The sequence below is a fragment of the Scatophagus argus genome, chromosome 7 (genome assembly GCF_020382885.2).
Source record: "Scatophagus argus isolate fScaArg1 chromosome 7, fScaArg1.pri, whole genome shotgun sequence".
Classification (NCBI taxonomy): Eukaryota; Metazoa; Chordata; class Actinopteri; family Scatophagidae; genus Scatophagus; species Scatophagus argus.
The window spans coordinates 4,291,231-4,306,848 of NC_058499.1; the positions used below are offsets into that span (position 1 = coordinate 4,291,231).

A 15,618-nucleotide genomic window follows, 5' to 3' on the forward strand; every position below is an offset into this window, starting at 1 on the left:
TGTTTAACATGCCAGCAACTGGAGCAGGTTAGTGGAGCATCATTCTTCTCTGATCACACTCTTCCTCCTCCCAAACAGCACTCACACTGTCTTTTTTTTGTTTTTTGGTGTGTTTGGCACCAGAGATTTTCACAGCGAAAACTAGAAAGGTGTAGCGCTGAATGCCTACCAGACGTGAGATGGAGCATCCTACGACATTTGAAATGTGTGTCTCTCAATTCAAGAGGATGAATCATAAGGCCTAATTCAGTCCTAATGGTGAAGTATTTTTGCCACAGTCACTCTGCTTGCCTTCCTCTCTCCCTCTCCGTGTATATCATCTCTCTTCTTCTCTCCTTTCTTCTCCTCATATATCACACATAGAAACACAGTCTCACGTCCTGACTGCACGCCCAGAAAAAACAAATGGCAACCTGGTGACTAAAATAGGTTGGGCAACTTTTCAAAGGAACTAGGAAATTCAGAAACAGGTGGACAGGTTCCAAATCAGTGGCCAACAACTGCATGTACTCTGTGTGTGTGTGTGTGTGTGTGTGTGTGTTGTAGCCATGCATGCATCAATGGTAGCGTGTGTCTTAGAGAAGGTTGCATTCGGCTGTTTTCCAAAGCAGCATGTCTCTTGCTCACATTAAATCAAAGACAGAAGTGATGTTTCTCATAAAGATATCAAACCTAATAATTCTGCAAAACGTTGTTTCTCCACCATAACTGAAGCAACTTCCCACAGGCAGGAGAAGTCTAAAATATTTATTAAATTTTCTGCTGAGGTTTTTCTGTTTTTACTTTTAAGTTTACAGGAAGATCAGAGGTCCTTATGGGGTGATGGGGGTAAATTCAAAATCACCAAATTTGGAGAAGAATTGTTTTCACTGGGTATAATTTCTGTATGCAGGTGGTTCTGGTGAGCACATCACATCCACCTGATGAGTCAGTGGCCTGTCAAAATCAAATGCAGAGACAGGCTGGTATGACAAAAAAGTTCAGGTTTACTCGCAGTGATCGAAAACAAGGCGAGCGGGTTAAGCAGACACACTTAACCAGGGGGCACAAGGCAGCAAAGCTCAGGTGTGAAGCATAGCCGACAGTCTGCCAAAGACTGGGCTGCTATACAAACTGGACAGGTGGAGAAAGTGGGGGAAACAGTGAAGCCTTTCAGCGTGTAAGGACATTTCAGGACCACGGACAGCACTCAGAGGCAAACCTCCCAACACGCAACAGTTAACTCTTCCTCTGAGTTCAAACACACTTCCTTCCTTCTTCCACGCACTTTAATACCTGAAATTAAACCCAGTGCTTTTCTGTCCCTGTAGCACCCAGCCTCCCAGATGTCTGTCTGTCTGCCTGTCTGTCTGTCTGCCTGTCTGCCTGTCTGCCTGTCTGTCTGTCTTTAGGGCGTTCAGGCTCCTTGGCTTTAAAAGCTGTAGGTTAAATGGGGAAATTGTTTCCAATACAGTCAGCTGGAGGATATTATTAGACAGGGAGAGCCAGAAACGGAAAGAGAGAAACCTGTTGTGACCTGATTTTGTTTTTCAAATAATTTCACTAATAGGTGATTTTTATTTTTATTTTTTTTAATTTTTGCTTTTGTTTTTAATTGCCTGTGTTTGCATACCTTGACTAATATTCATATGTGAAATTCATTTTGAATTTGGGTTATTTTATTTCCCATTCTAATTCCTCTCCTTGAGGACGCCACATTGAGCACTGAGTCCTTAAGGCTTCAGATATCGATGTGTCTGGTTTAGCTCTTCTCCACCCCAGTCGGCTTGAAAATGGTTGTTGGTGGGTAAAAATCTCTGAATAAAACATGTTACCCCCCCCACACACACACATCACCCATACCTACCCATACACTGCGTTCACCCCAAACACCCCAACCCCAAACCCTCTTAAGCCCCACCCCTCTCTTCTTGCCAGCTGAATTAATTTGATACTATTTTTGAAAGTCAGTGTTTCTAAGGGAAACCTAATGACGCAATGACGTCAATGCAGGTCAATAGCACACTGCTGGAGAAGAGGACCAGGGAGCGAGAGAGACAGATAGACAAACACAGAGATGGAGAGGGAGGGAGGGAGGGAGGGGAGAGAGAGGGGTCGTCGAGACACTTTTCCAAAGCCCTTCCCTGTGTTGTGACATGAGGGTTTCTCTCCTCGTGATTATTTCTTTTTCTTTTAATGAATTCTCAAATCCCTTCCCGCGAGCTGCTTTTGGTTCTGCTTGGTCCTCGTGACTTTTTTTTTTTTTTTTTTTTTTTTTTTTTTTTTTAAATTGCGCCTGATTTATTCGTTTCCCAGTGGGTTTGGATCGGTAATAGCGCGGACTCAGTCGCGCTTCTCCTGCCCCATTCATGCTTTCCGTATCTGTCTGGAAGTCATTCACACACACACACACACACACACACACACACACACACACACACACGCACACGCAGACGCAGACGTACACACACAGACAGTGAGAGAGAAAGAGAGAGCGTTTATGCAGTGAAGTGAATCGTGTGGCGCGCCTCCCCAATTGCGTAAAGTCCCCCTGATTTGGCGGGCCCTTTCTGTCAGCTGGCTCACATTTGTAACTCTGTGTACTCCTCCCCCCTCCCCCCAACCACCGCCGCCACCTATTCACTCCCGAAACACTTCACCCCTCCCAACACCACGACCCAACCAACCCACCTTACCTTTGAGCTGGCTCCTTGAATCCTGAATGGCAACACCAAAATATTTTAGTCCACGACAGACCAGAGAGACGACGCACGTCGGACTGACCCGCTTTCTCCATCCTGACGCAGGAGCAGAGACTGTAGGCTGCCCTGCTTTTTACTCTGTCTCTCTCTGTGTGTGTGTGTCTCCTCTCTCTGTCTCAGCCTGCACAAAGCCACTAAAAGAGTTTAAAAAGAGAGGCAGAAAATCCAAATCGAAAAGGTAAGTGATTTCTTTTGTAGACGGTGAGAATCCCGACCCAGAGTGTGCTGTTGGCTACTAGTGAGGGGAAGTTTGCAGTTAGACCATGCGCGGATATGTTGGGACTGAGAGTCTCGCTGATTACCGGTTGAACTGAGGACGAGGGTAGTAGCACCCTCACGAGCAGGAATGTAGTGGCGGGGTACGCCATCTCCGGTCAGGTTACTCGTCGCTTCTAGTCTGAGTACATCTTTTTTGACACAATGATCTGAATTGGGTGAGCACGTCGGTCTTTTTGGGAAATGGGAAACATATATTTTCTTATAACCGTAGATTCTTGCCTGAAAGAGTTGATAAGTACGCATCTATCAGACTTGCTGCACATGAAACATGCAGGGTGACTTTATTTAAGATCACCGCAGGGCATGCCGGTGGTTACACACGCGTTGTTTTCTCCGGGAACGACCAGGCTATAAACACAGTAATGGAACAGTACTCAGGAAGGGGTTCTTGGTTTTGTGTGTGTATGCATATTGGCAACGGCTGGGATTGTGCAGACTCTCAAAGAGAGCGGGCTGCGGTAATGCGTAGGAGTGTTCACGTGTTGGGGATCCTCTGCTTTAGGCTGCCTGCTCTTGCTGAGATGCCTGGTAACAACTCCGACAGAGACGGAAACTTAGGACAAATGTCACATTTCAGACCCTGTTTCTCATGTTTCTAATATCTGTGATACAATTGAATGCTTTGAAGACACTGTCTTCCGTCCTTTAGTGCCAGTAAAGCGTGTGTGTGTGTGTGTGAGAGAGAGAGAGCGTGACAGCTCCTCATTCACGTATACTTGTTATCGACAAAGCTTAGAGCTAAGGCGCCTTTAGTTCTCCACTTGTAAACAACTTTCCGCAGCGGACTTGCGTCAGTCCACGCGTTTTGCGGCCACTTGCATCTTGTCGTGTTCTTTCTCGTGACAGCTGAGTTAACTGCCTCTGCAAATCCTGCATCTTCGCCAACTTTGCGCTCGAAGCATCCGTTTCAGCTGACCGTGACGCGTGTTGTATGAGCTGCAGATGCGTTTTCGTGCAGCAGCAGGGAGGTTGTGAGAAAATTCGAGACGACTGAGTTGTTCAGGACCACGGACAGCACCCGGTTTCGCGCTTCAGTTGAGTTCAGCACAGATTTAAGCTGCGCCCTCGTTTCACCAACGCAGCAAAAGTTAATTTATGACTGTAAAAGAGTGCGGAATAAGTGGGGAATAACGTAAAGAATCACCAAAGATCAACTGTTTTTTTTTTTTTTAAAGTGGCAGAACGATTTGAACGAGTTCCTGAAAAATCCTGAAGCTGCATAAGTCGTCTCAAATGGGCAGCTTGATTTAGAGGTGGTTTTAGATTTAAACATTTCTGACTTCAGCTTATTGAGCTGTGCGGTTGTGTTAAAGTGCGGGATGCACGCCGCCTGTCAGTAAGCCGTCAGTAATTCATCACGCTCCGTCCCTCACAGCGTGAGGTGAAGTCTGAGACATGCTTCACAAAGGAAACCAAAAGAGAAGTCTGCAGCGGCTTGCAACTTGCAGGAGTCAGGAGTGCATATTTTTTTAAGGGGGGAGGGGGGCGGGGTGAGAATCGAGAGGATCTCTGGCTGAGTTTGTCGACATCACGCGGTGATCATGGCGCACTGCACTGAGGGACCTCGGCTGCAGCTCCCATTGATACTGCTCCCTCTTTGATTGAATGGTTATGGACTACAGGGAACTGTGTGTGCCTGTCCATGTGAGTCTGGGTGTCTAGGGTGACTTGTGGTGGCTTGTGTGTTAAGTAAATGGCCCAGACCTTCTTGACTATTGTCTCATCTTCTCGTACTTGATTTTCTTTTTTTTTCTTGGGGGGGCATAAGACAGAAACGGATGCCAAAATATCCAGATCTCCCTTTTCTTTATTGCATTGTTGTGAATCCTTGTGCTGGTTTTCTCGGTGTACTTGACATGCTAAATCCGCTCTGTGTGTCTGTCCCCATACATGCACTCGCCAGCAGTCACGGACATACAGTTGGCCTACAGGCAGGGATAAAAATAGCACAAGCCGATGCGACGGGCGCAGCCCTTTTCCCTTCTCAGAACCGACTTTTCTAGGTAGCTGCCACTCAGTGGATGCTCACCACCTATAACTTTAAACCCCAATACCAACACCATCCCCTTTTAGCCCACCCCATCCCATCCCGTGCAGTCTCGTGAATCTCCACGCGGCATGAGTGCAGATGGACGGCGTGGGGTGTGTGGAGAGGGTCTCACAGCAAAAGTGTTATAGATATTGAAGGGGGGGTGGGGGGGTGAGAGACAGAACATACTGTGGAGGGAGGTTTGTTTGTGCGCGCTTGCATGGACCAGTGTGCGCTCCCCGTGGGTCTGTCCATGGGTGAGCGGGGTCTGGTGCGTGGGCACGGCCAGTGACTATAGGAGATGGAGGAGGCAGTGGCTCAGCACGATGTGTTTTCCTCTCCTTAATCGCCGTACAGATGCAGCGTTTTCCCCGCCAAATGCACTGGATGCTGGGATAAAAATTCTCCATATATCCCCCCCCCCTACCACCACCAGTGCTTTTGGGGGGGGGGGGGGGGTATGGAGACAAGGGGAGGAAGGGAGGGAGGAAGGAAGCGAGGGAGGGAGACTGGATGGAAACCCAGATGCTCCAGCATTAGAGGAGGGTTTTTACCAGGAGATAACCTTCTCCAAAAGCTGCAGTTTCCACGAGTCCACACCACATTATCCACCTGTAATATTTTCCTGTTTAGTCACTCATGTTTTCCACGGCACATTGGCGAGGAGATGATCACAGAGCGCCAGTGTCTTTAATCAGGCTCTACGGGCTGTAAAGTGAGAGAATCTAAACGTGACGTCAATGCCTAGTAACTGACGCAGCCCTTCAACAAAAAAAAAACGGCTTTTTATTTATTATTTTTCTCCTTCTTGTCAGCAAAGCTTAATTACTAAATTTTACAGCGCTCCGTCGACTAAAAGAAAAAAGAAAATCTCGCAGGGAGCATCGGGTAATCGGCGTTCATCAGCATTTGGACCTATTTTTGCGTCCATGAGTTTCAGCTGCTGAAGTGACGCTGAGACTAGAAGCTTCTGAAGAGGGCGACAAGACATCAAATATTGCCGATAATATTGGCAGCGACGACGAGTTCCAGATTTTAGTTGTTGAGGCTGAAAGTAGTGTGTTTTAGGGATCAGCAGGAGGTGGTGGTGCTGTTGAAGGCATACCCCCCCCCTTCAAAAAAAAAAAAAAACACTGCAATGATGCAACGGAGGGGAATCGGGGCTCTTGTGCAGAGTTGGAGAGGCAAAATTAATTTATATTACATGCACTTCACGTAACGTTCCTAAGCGATGCCTTTTGCGAGTGTTTTTTTCCCTCCTTCCTCGTACTGTGACCTAAAAATAGCATCATAGTTTTGATCGTGCGCCAGAAATAGACAGACGGGTATCACTTGTATAAAAAGGGAGGCGATCCTGAGCAAACTTGGACGTGCCACTGTAAGCCTACATAATAACAAATGGAGGACTTAATCTGTTGCATTTCTTCCAGACTCTTGTTGAGGGTTTTCACTAAAATCTCAGTCTTTGTCTGTGTTTCTCTTTCTCCAGTTTAGGATCAGGACGTGGCTGGCTGGCTGCACCTCGGTGAGTGAGACATTTGCACATGCAATGTTGAATTCCGTGTACTTTTGTGTGTTTGGTAGTGCATGCTCCCGTGTGCCTTTGCCGTTTCTCTTCTCCCAATTTTGCGTCCTCCTCTGTCTCATGCACGTCAAAAAACCCCAAAACAAAACAAAACAAAACACCTGACTCCCGGCCGTAGGCATGGATTTTTATCGACATGCTTTACCAGCCATGTTTGACTGTAGAGCCGAAGCATAGAGCAACCCTTCCTGCAGAGTAGGAATCACCCCTTTTGGTAAATAACCAAGTGCAAAAACTCCCTTTGTCTGTTGGCGCTGTTGAGTCTCTATCACATATTTATTTTTTCCCTCCCATCTCCATGCTTAACCGCGAAAGCGAGGGAAACCCTTCTCTGATGAGCGTTAAAGGACGCCTTTCCCTTCCGTATTCTTGTTTTTAAGAGGAGTCGTAGTGACAGAGAATCGGCGGTGGAGGAGCGAGAGGAGGAGAGGAGGAGAGGAGGGAGTGAAGTGAAGTGAAGGAGCTGTTGCTGCAGCAGAGACCAGGCGCACCGCATGGGGAAACCCGGGAGCTGTCCAGCAGCAATGGTGCTGAAACCACACCAAGTGGCGGTAGTGGGCTGTAGCTAGTGGTGGTGTGTTTGCCTGTGTGTGTGTGTGTATGTGTGTGTGTGTGTGTGTGTGTGTGTTTGTGTGTGTGTGTGCGGGGGGTGCCTGGTGTCGTTCCTGGCCACCAAAAGCTTTATTTTCTCCTGCTTGGAAACCAACAGCATCTATTCTGAGTGAATCCTCGTTTCCTGAAGCGACGCCGGAGGAGAAATCCTGAACCACCCCCGCCTCCTTTAAATCACCTGCGCTGACTGAGGGGAGAAATTAGACTCGAAAAGATGCTATAACAGAGTTTTTCCCGCCTGTATAGTTTGAACGGCCTCATCGGATGCCATAGGCAGGCAGGCAGGCAGGCAGGCAGGCAGGCAGCAGCCGGACCCCCTTGGATCAGCTCTTTCCCTGCTCACATCAGTCCCGTCGTTTCCTCCCGCGGCTGACCACCTCACAAAGGAATCAGTCTGATTTCTTTACCAATTCAACCCCTGTTGAAGTGAAGCAACTTTGCCGGTCGCGTTAAAATTACCAGGAGCCGTGTAGTCAGTGTTCAGTCTGCAGTGCGCTGACCAGATTTTTGAGAAAGTGGCAATAATAATAATAATGACAAAAAATAAAAAAATAGCTGATATTCATGGCTGGAGTTCAGCAAGACGCGCGTAACTTAAGATTAATCTTTAGGTTTCGCTTTAGGAGCTCCCATCACAACAACTTTAGCGACAGCGAGGGCGCGCAGGAGGCGAAGGGGGGCGTCGCTATTATCGCCTCTACTCCAAGAGAGAGAGAATTTGAAGGAATCAACCTTCTAATTAAAGTATCAGCGTTGAATTAGCGACCCGGACCGGCAAGATGATGGAATAGGCTACAGGCGTCTGCACATTTCTGCAGCCCGACTGGGAAGCAGGAACCGCGCTCCCCCCAGTCCCAGTCCGTGCACGACTTTGGCCAGTTTTTCCCAGTATTTTGAAAGCCGTCTAAGGCGCCAAAGATGGGGTTTAGGGGGGTTGGGGGGGGGGGGCTATATCGACCACCTGTCTTAGTCATGCGAAATCCCGATTGTACTTCATCTCCGATAGATTCCTCTACCTCCCCAAAACACGTCAAAAAAACAACAACTCTGTGATTCTTCGTCGATCAAAACACGCAAATACCGACTCGAGGGGCCACATCTTGATCAATAATTCAACACCGAGTGTGTAATTTCGGTGGAAACAACACGGATTCCCGAGTCGTGACTGCTAAAGTGAGTAATGTGCGCGTTGGCTGCGTCAGGAGAGGCAGTCACTGTGCAGTGCAGACGGTGGGGGAGAATCGTGACTGACTGGGTTGCAAATGAAAAGACCACCCAATAAAAAAAATACCCACACCAGGAAAGGGGGGGGGGGTCTGGAGGGGTGCGGGGGGATTTGGGTCTGGGGTGGGCTTTAGATCCAGTCTATGCACTAACCATTTCCCTAACCCTTCGCACCAGCCCTCTTCAATCCCCAATATCTCATTTCTCCCCGAAGCTTGTTTTTAGTGTGAGCTCTGCCGCTTGCTGGCATGCTGGCAGCTAACTTGAATGCAGACGAGTTTCATCAGTGATAGTGGGGCGGTGTGGATGGAGAAGGGAGGGTGGGAGAAGAGGAAGAGGAGGGTGGGGTGGGGTGAGGGGGATCAAACCGGGATCAAATCCGGTACAAACAGGGGGGAGCAGAGAAGAAGGGGGTCCGGATCCAGAACGTGACCCGGCCTCCACCTCGGCACAGTAACTTGCAGCTCCGTGGAAGGGGGAGGTTGAGGGTTGTTTGGGGGGGGGGGGGGGGGTATTGAAATGGCTTCTGAAAAACTAATGGAACTGTTGCAGAAAAAACAGGTAAGTTATTCTATTTCATTCATTTCTTTTTTTATTTTTTGCTAAATCCCCCCTCAAAGAAAAAACAACAAAACAACAAAAACCCAAAACATATTAAAGATTGTTTGAACTCAGAGCGTGTGAGGACGAGTGGCTACGGTCGTGATTAACTCTTGATGCGACGGTCAGAAACCGTGTTGTTGTTTTGTTAAGTTGTACATTTGTTGCTGTATAAGCTGCAAAGTGCTGCAGTACATCCTAGTGGTGATAAAATACTTTATTCCGTTTGGTTCCAGCCTTTAAATGCCTGGATCGTTGTGGCTCCGGACTGATGTTGCAGTTCGGAGACCCCCGTGTCGTTTCTCCAGTGGTTCCCTCCGGTGAACTCTATAGGTGATCATGAGTCGCCTCAGATGCTTCTTGCTATGTTGTGATGCCATGTGGAGGGGTGTGAGAGCTTCCCACGCTTTGTCGACATACAAACTCTTATTTTCATTCTTATATTTATATATATATTTATATATATTCCCTGCTTGGTATGTTTGCATTTCCTATAAGCTGGCGCGTAAGGGGAGGAGGGGTGGACGATTCTTTGTGATCAGGCTAAAATGGCTCATCCTTGCTTGTCACATATCTTGTTTATTATTACTGTTGCCGTGATTTAGTGTTCTTTATCACGACATAAACCCGACTGGGGCGACGGTCAGTTTTGCAGCCTCGCTAGACGCCCTGCAAACGCCAAAAAAAAAAACATTTAAGAAAAAAAAAGAGATGCATATTAACAAATAACCGCCTCAAATGCTGATATCTCCACATCAGTGCATATAAGTATACACTTTCTCTGGTATAGATCACAATTTGGTTAGCCCTGTCTATTTTTTTCAAAAAGGGGGGTCCCTATATGAGCGAGACGCCGATTGGTTGATGACGAGCTTTGCTTTCTCCAATAAGATCCCTCCCTGCTCTCTATTTATTGCCAGCAGTTTACAGCCTTGCTCTCTCCTCACCCAGAGCTCTGGAGCGGCTGCAGAGAGCCAGCGCTTCACTATACGGAGACACACCACGGACCAGGGAATATAACACAGAGAGAGGGAGAGAGGGCACACTGACAACAAAACGCATCGATGCACAGCTCCCTGTGATCGCACGGGCTTTGCACATCCGAGCGTTTGGATGAGAAAAAAAGAAAGAAAATAGAGGAGACGAAAATGTGAGGTAGAGACATAGAGAGGGAGAGAGCGAGGATGGGGGGGAGATAGTGGAGAATTCAAACTGGAGAAGGAGTGGGGAATCAAAGCGAAAGGACCTTGGACAGCTCTCAGTTGCAGCAGCAGCCTTGGCATCCGGAGACCCCCCCCTTTTTTTCCTCTCTTTCTCTCTTTCTCTCTTTCTCTCCATCCTCTAACACCCCCCTCCCAATACAGACACACTCTTAGTGTGTGTCGGGGGGACACACTCGCCTCGGGTTGCCGATGGCTGGAGATACAATCAACCGAACCGGGATGGGAGATGAATTCACGGAAGCGAAAAGAGAGCAACACTCCCCGGGTGTCACGGAGACTCCGTCGGATGGCGGCAGCAGCAGCAGATAATGTCCTTCACGAATCTTTTTGCGGTCTGGGCTTGCTGTTCATAACTATTAATCTGGGAAGCCCTTACCCCAAAAAGCATTTGCGGAGGGCGCAATCGCCGCGCCGAGACATCGACATCGGAAGACGGCTCCACTCGTGGAATTTTACAACCTTTAATTTTTTAAGGGCTTGTTTCCTTTTTTCTCCTCGAATTTTCTTTTTGTTTTAGTGTTGTCCTTATTTACTCTTGTTATTTTGGTCATTGCCACAGTAGTGGCGTTTTTGTCACGGTTGCTTTTCAGCCCCTGCGTGTGTCAAAGATATTTTTTCTAGTCAACAGTTTTCCTCTTTGTTAGAAATTGTGGCGAAGCTCTGCAGCCACGTCGCACCCAAGTTTTGCTCAAACTCTTGCGTGCCTCAGTGTCCAAAAAAAAGATTATTTTGGTTATTTCTGTCAACAAACATATCGTTGGACCCAAAAGTTTCAGCCATGCAAAATTAAGTCATTATTTCAGCCAAACACGCCCCCACCCCATCCCCCGTCCCACACTGAACAAGTGACAGTGGCCCCCAGCAGAGCAGAGTGTAAACACGGGGAGACCCTTGCAATGAACAAGTTGCACGTGGGCAAAACAGTGGAGAGAGAGTGTGTGTGTGTGTGTGTCTGTCTTTTGGAGGGTGGGGTGTTACTTTGTTTGGACGTCACCGAACCCATAATTTCTTCCAGAAAAAAAAATTAATGTGGGAAACATGAACACGCACACACACACACACACATTCCACTGTAAGCAAAGTGCATATGCAAGGGATTCCCCAACAAGGCCATCCTAATATAGGGAGCAGCTCGGATTGGCAGATGGGAGAGGTACAAGTAACATCTGCAATCGCTGCCTCATACACTGACCGTGTAGTGGCTCGTGTGTGTGTATGTGTGTGGCCTCCGTGCAAGCATCCACGCAGCCTCCCCATTAACACACACACACACACACACACACACACACACACACAGTGGAAACGTACATGTGTCTCCCTCCCAGTTTTGTGAATAGTAGTTAATCCACCTCAAGCATCGCCCACCACTGCTGTTCCATGTCCCCACAAAGAGCACACAGAGAACCGGACACGACCACGTCCGTTCAGCCTGACCCACCACAATCAAAACAGTAAGAGCCTGGGTCGGGGGGGGGGGGGGGTCGACGACGACAAAACAACCCGAAATCTCTACAGCTTGACGAGTCTGCCAACATGCTCACAAGTTCTGCAGCACAGACAAACTCCAGCCATGTGCATTAGGAGCATTAGGAGTGATGTGTGCACGCAAAGTGATCACACCGATGAAAACAAAAGTCAGAGATGAGCGCTCCCTGTGTTAAAAGACAGAGTAAAAAGAACGAAAGAAGATGCAATTCAGTTTAGCCTGGAGAAGAAAAGCACATCATGCTTAGTTTGCTCCCTGCTGTCCCATCACAGTTGAAGGGAGCATCAGTGTGAATAATCATTACTTATACTAATATATGCAATATAGGGCTAAAAAGCGGCCATGTGTTGTCTGAGGAGGGTGGAGGGACCGCAGGCCCACTCATAAAGGACGCGCGCTATGAAACATCAGACCTCTTTCACTGCTGTAAGACCTGTGGCTTACAGGCCTGAGGATTGGCAAAAAAAATCATCATGTCAGGATGGGAAACGTGCACGTCAGAGAGCACAAAGTGACGTAACTGAAATCAAAATGAAACCCTTTAGATATCCGGTCCGTTGAGGACGAAGTAGAGCGACCAGAAGAGAAATCCTAGAAGTTAAAAAAGAAAGTTAGGGACACGCAGCGAGCAACATGTGCACACCTTGCTTTAAAAACATAACAAGAAAAGGAAAATCCCAGCAGACGTCTCTGTACTCCGAGCGTGACATGTGACTCAGCCCACGAGCAAAGCGTTGAGACCAGGAGGCCCGGGCAGGCTGCGAGGTGAAGCACAGGGGATGCAGCTGCATGAACGTCCGCGCTCCTCTCTGGCCAACCTAAAAGCGCCTTATTGCGCGTACGTGAAAGAGACGGAAAGAAAAACCCGAAAAACGACAAAGGAGACAGAGATGACGTTGTTTTCTGTACGTGGAAACTGCGTGACCTCTGACCCCGTGGCGTCACCTCGCGTTTTCTCTGTTGTTAGTAATGACACAAGAAGTCGTTTAGTGCGCGATGCGGGAGGCTGACTCTGGTGGGGTTGTGAGTGGACACTGAAGGGGCAACTTACCCACGTTTCTCTTGAGGGTGACGTCATTACCGCATTTGACTTTATTGATTTATGTCAACCTGGTGCGTAAGAAACGGAGACTTTTCAGACAGAGTTTATGTTTGCGGCCGCTGCAGGTCATAAACTTTCCCAACCCGTCTCCACGTCCCTGCTTGCATCACATCTCTTCCCCCAAGTCCGTGTGAGGACTACACGCACGCACGCCCGCAAACTTTATGGCCGGTTAAATCTCACCGTGCGTGTCTTGTCTTTCTGTCTGGCAGGAGAGAAGAATGACATCAGGAACAAAAATACAGACGGAGATGAGGTGACTTGTGCGCTCGCCTGGACTCTGCCGCTGCCGTGGGAGCCTCCAGCTGTGCGCCGGAGTTAAACAAGAGGCTGGGGTGGGGGTGGGGGGGACCCACGTTTTGGATGTTTTCACCGAGGAGCGCACAGAGACGGAGGGAGAGACACCGACCTTCCCACCGACCTTCCTCCTCCTCCTCCTCCTCCTCTTCCACACCCCGAGAAAGGTAATTGCACGGCCTGAGATGTGTTAGAGGATGACGTCAAACCCAAATCACCCTTTAAATTGCATTTTGCGTGAGGCTCCGTTATGACTGCTCGGTGGTTGTGATTTCAGGAGGGGTTGTGGTGCTGGCTTTCTTTCTTCCTTTTCTTCTCTCATTTTAACTTATTGCAGGCCTTTAAATTGCACGAACCAAGGCTGGTTGTGCACTCCTGTATGTTGGACTACATGGGCAGGCAAATTCATTCAAAACTGATGCGTAAAAGTGTCAGTCGGTAAATCTTTGTACCTGAAGAATAGAAACATTCTCATATATCTATAGAAGAGAGTATAGTCACTACTATACTCTTAATAGTTTGTCTTGGCTTCCACGTATCGTTTCATATCAATATAATATTGCTCAGGATTTGAGGTTTGTTGTGAAACATAAGATGAACAAGGCCACGATCATATGAATATACACATGTTATTGTATCTTGTTTCTAACGCAGCAGAAACCCTCCTGTTTGCCGTTCAGTTTGACATTGTAAGTGTCACGTCAAAAAGCAGCGCTCTGGCTGCAGTTTAACTTGGGGGACATACTTTTCTGTTGGCTCCCCGTTCACATTGAGCTGTTCAGCCGTGCATTTGATGTCGGCATTCAGCGTCAGTGTTGGCTGCAGCGCTGTGTGATGGCCACAGATATCCAGGAAACAGAAATGTTTATTAATGATATTCGAGCGGGGTTGAGGTGTGCAAGTCAACCTACGACTGACTGTACCGTCCACTGTATGTCTATGAGCTCTAATGTCCACTCCCAAATACCTGCTCTGTCACCTCTCAGTGTGAGTCATCATATCGTTGACAGTTCAGGCAACACCTCGACGTCATGTTAGATTTACTTGTCCTTGTAATAACGCTCGTAATAACTCTGTAGGTATCAGGCAATTTAAGCAGCAAAAACATTCTGTTTCCATAGGGCAGATTTTATTATTGCAGCAATTATCAATTCAATTCAACATGTCAAAAACATGTCAGATAAAATTAATGGCAAATATGATGATACATGTTGATGTATAGAAGGTATTTTGGTCACTGAGCGTCAGTCAGGCTTCCCCTGAGCTGATCTTTCAGGAAACTGTGGGAGATACGTCATCGCAGCAATTTTGCATCCCTGTTGCAAAGCGTTTGATGATGCGTTCAGGTGCTCCTCATAAGCCCCAGAAAGTGATGATAAGAGAAGGTTTGACAGTCAAGCTCTTGGCCAGTTACCTCAACAAAACAGATAGTGTAGATGCTTTGTCGTGTGTGTGTGCATGTGTGTGTATGTGGATGGGAACACCAGACATTTCACTGAAAAAAACATGAATTTTAATTTGTCGCGTGAAAAGTAACACAGCGTTGCTTTTTGGAACACACTACATGTTCAATACAAAGCACAGAATGGCATGACAGCAGGTTTCGGCCATTTTCCTTTGTTCAGCAAGTGATTCTTGGCTAAAGTTAGAGTAAATTATTTTGGTTTAGGTTACCTTTAAAGGGTTAGCTCACCCAGATTAGCAAAACATACTTATTGTGCAAGTTTTCAGATAAAATGGAGGTGAATGGAAATTGCTCACAGCATTGTCAATTGTATTTTCAGTGTCCTAATTTATTAGGAAAATTCACAAAACACACAGTCAACATATGTCTCTGGGACTGTTTCTTCAGCACAGAGTAGCTCCAGTGAAAACTGTTGAAAGAAAGGTCTGTTTATTAACCAGAGTAACACAAACTCTAAGATGTCTTGCTGTAAAATTTCTAAATGCAATTTTCCAATGCTGAGTGTGAGCAGACAAACAAGAGCAAATAAAACCACATTTTTCACGTGGCCACGCACCACGAGGGCGGCGTGAGAAAATATGTTTGTTTGGAATTTGGGTGAACTAATCCTTTAAGTGCACCTCTAAAAATAACAACAAAAAAAATGGCCAAGGTGACACCTCAAACTTGTTGTGTAGCTCAGAATAAAAAGAATTTGTGTATGCAATTTTCCTGTGACAACCGCCTTGTGTGTGCATGTGTGTGGGTGTGTGTGTGTGTGTGTTTGTATATTTTAAATATCACATCACAAAGCTATTTTGTCTGTTGGCTACTTGGTGTTTTATTGAAATGATTCTCCACTGCTTTTGGCGTTGTGCGCTTGCGTCACTTCAGTGCACATCCCTAAACGCGATGCTCGCGCCGTTGCTTCCTTCCTGTGCACTGAGTTAAGGATGGTGATATTTCTAACGTCAGAGCACAGTGACTCAAGCGGGG

General features: G+C 47.2%; 1 long non-coding RNA gene across 2 annotated transcripts in view; it reads left to right on the forward strand.

Moving 5' to 3' along the window:
* The first annotated feature begins 2,611 nt into the window (after window positions 1-2,611).
* The window catches only part of LOC124062572, a 40,701-nt gene continuing 27,694 nt past the window's right edge, over window positions 2,612-15,618 (forward strand). For both annotated transcript variants that reach the window (XR_006843945.1, XR_006843946.1), the window contains exons 1-3: window positions 2,612-2,919; window positions 6,539-6,574; window positions 13,094-13,345. This is a non-coding gene — a long non-coding RNA (uncharacterized LOC124062572). The remainder of the gene's footprint in view (window positions 2,920-6,538; window positions 6,575-13,093; window positions 13,346-15,618) is intronic.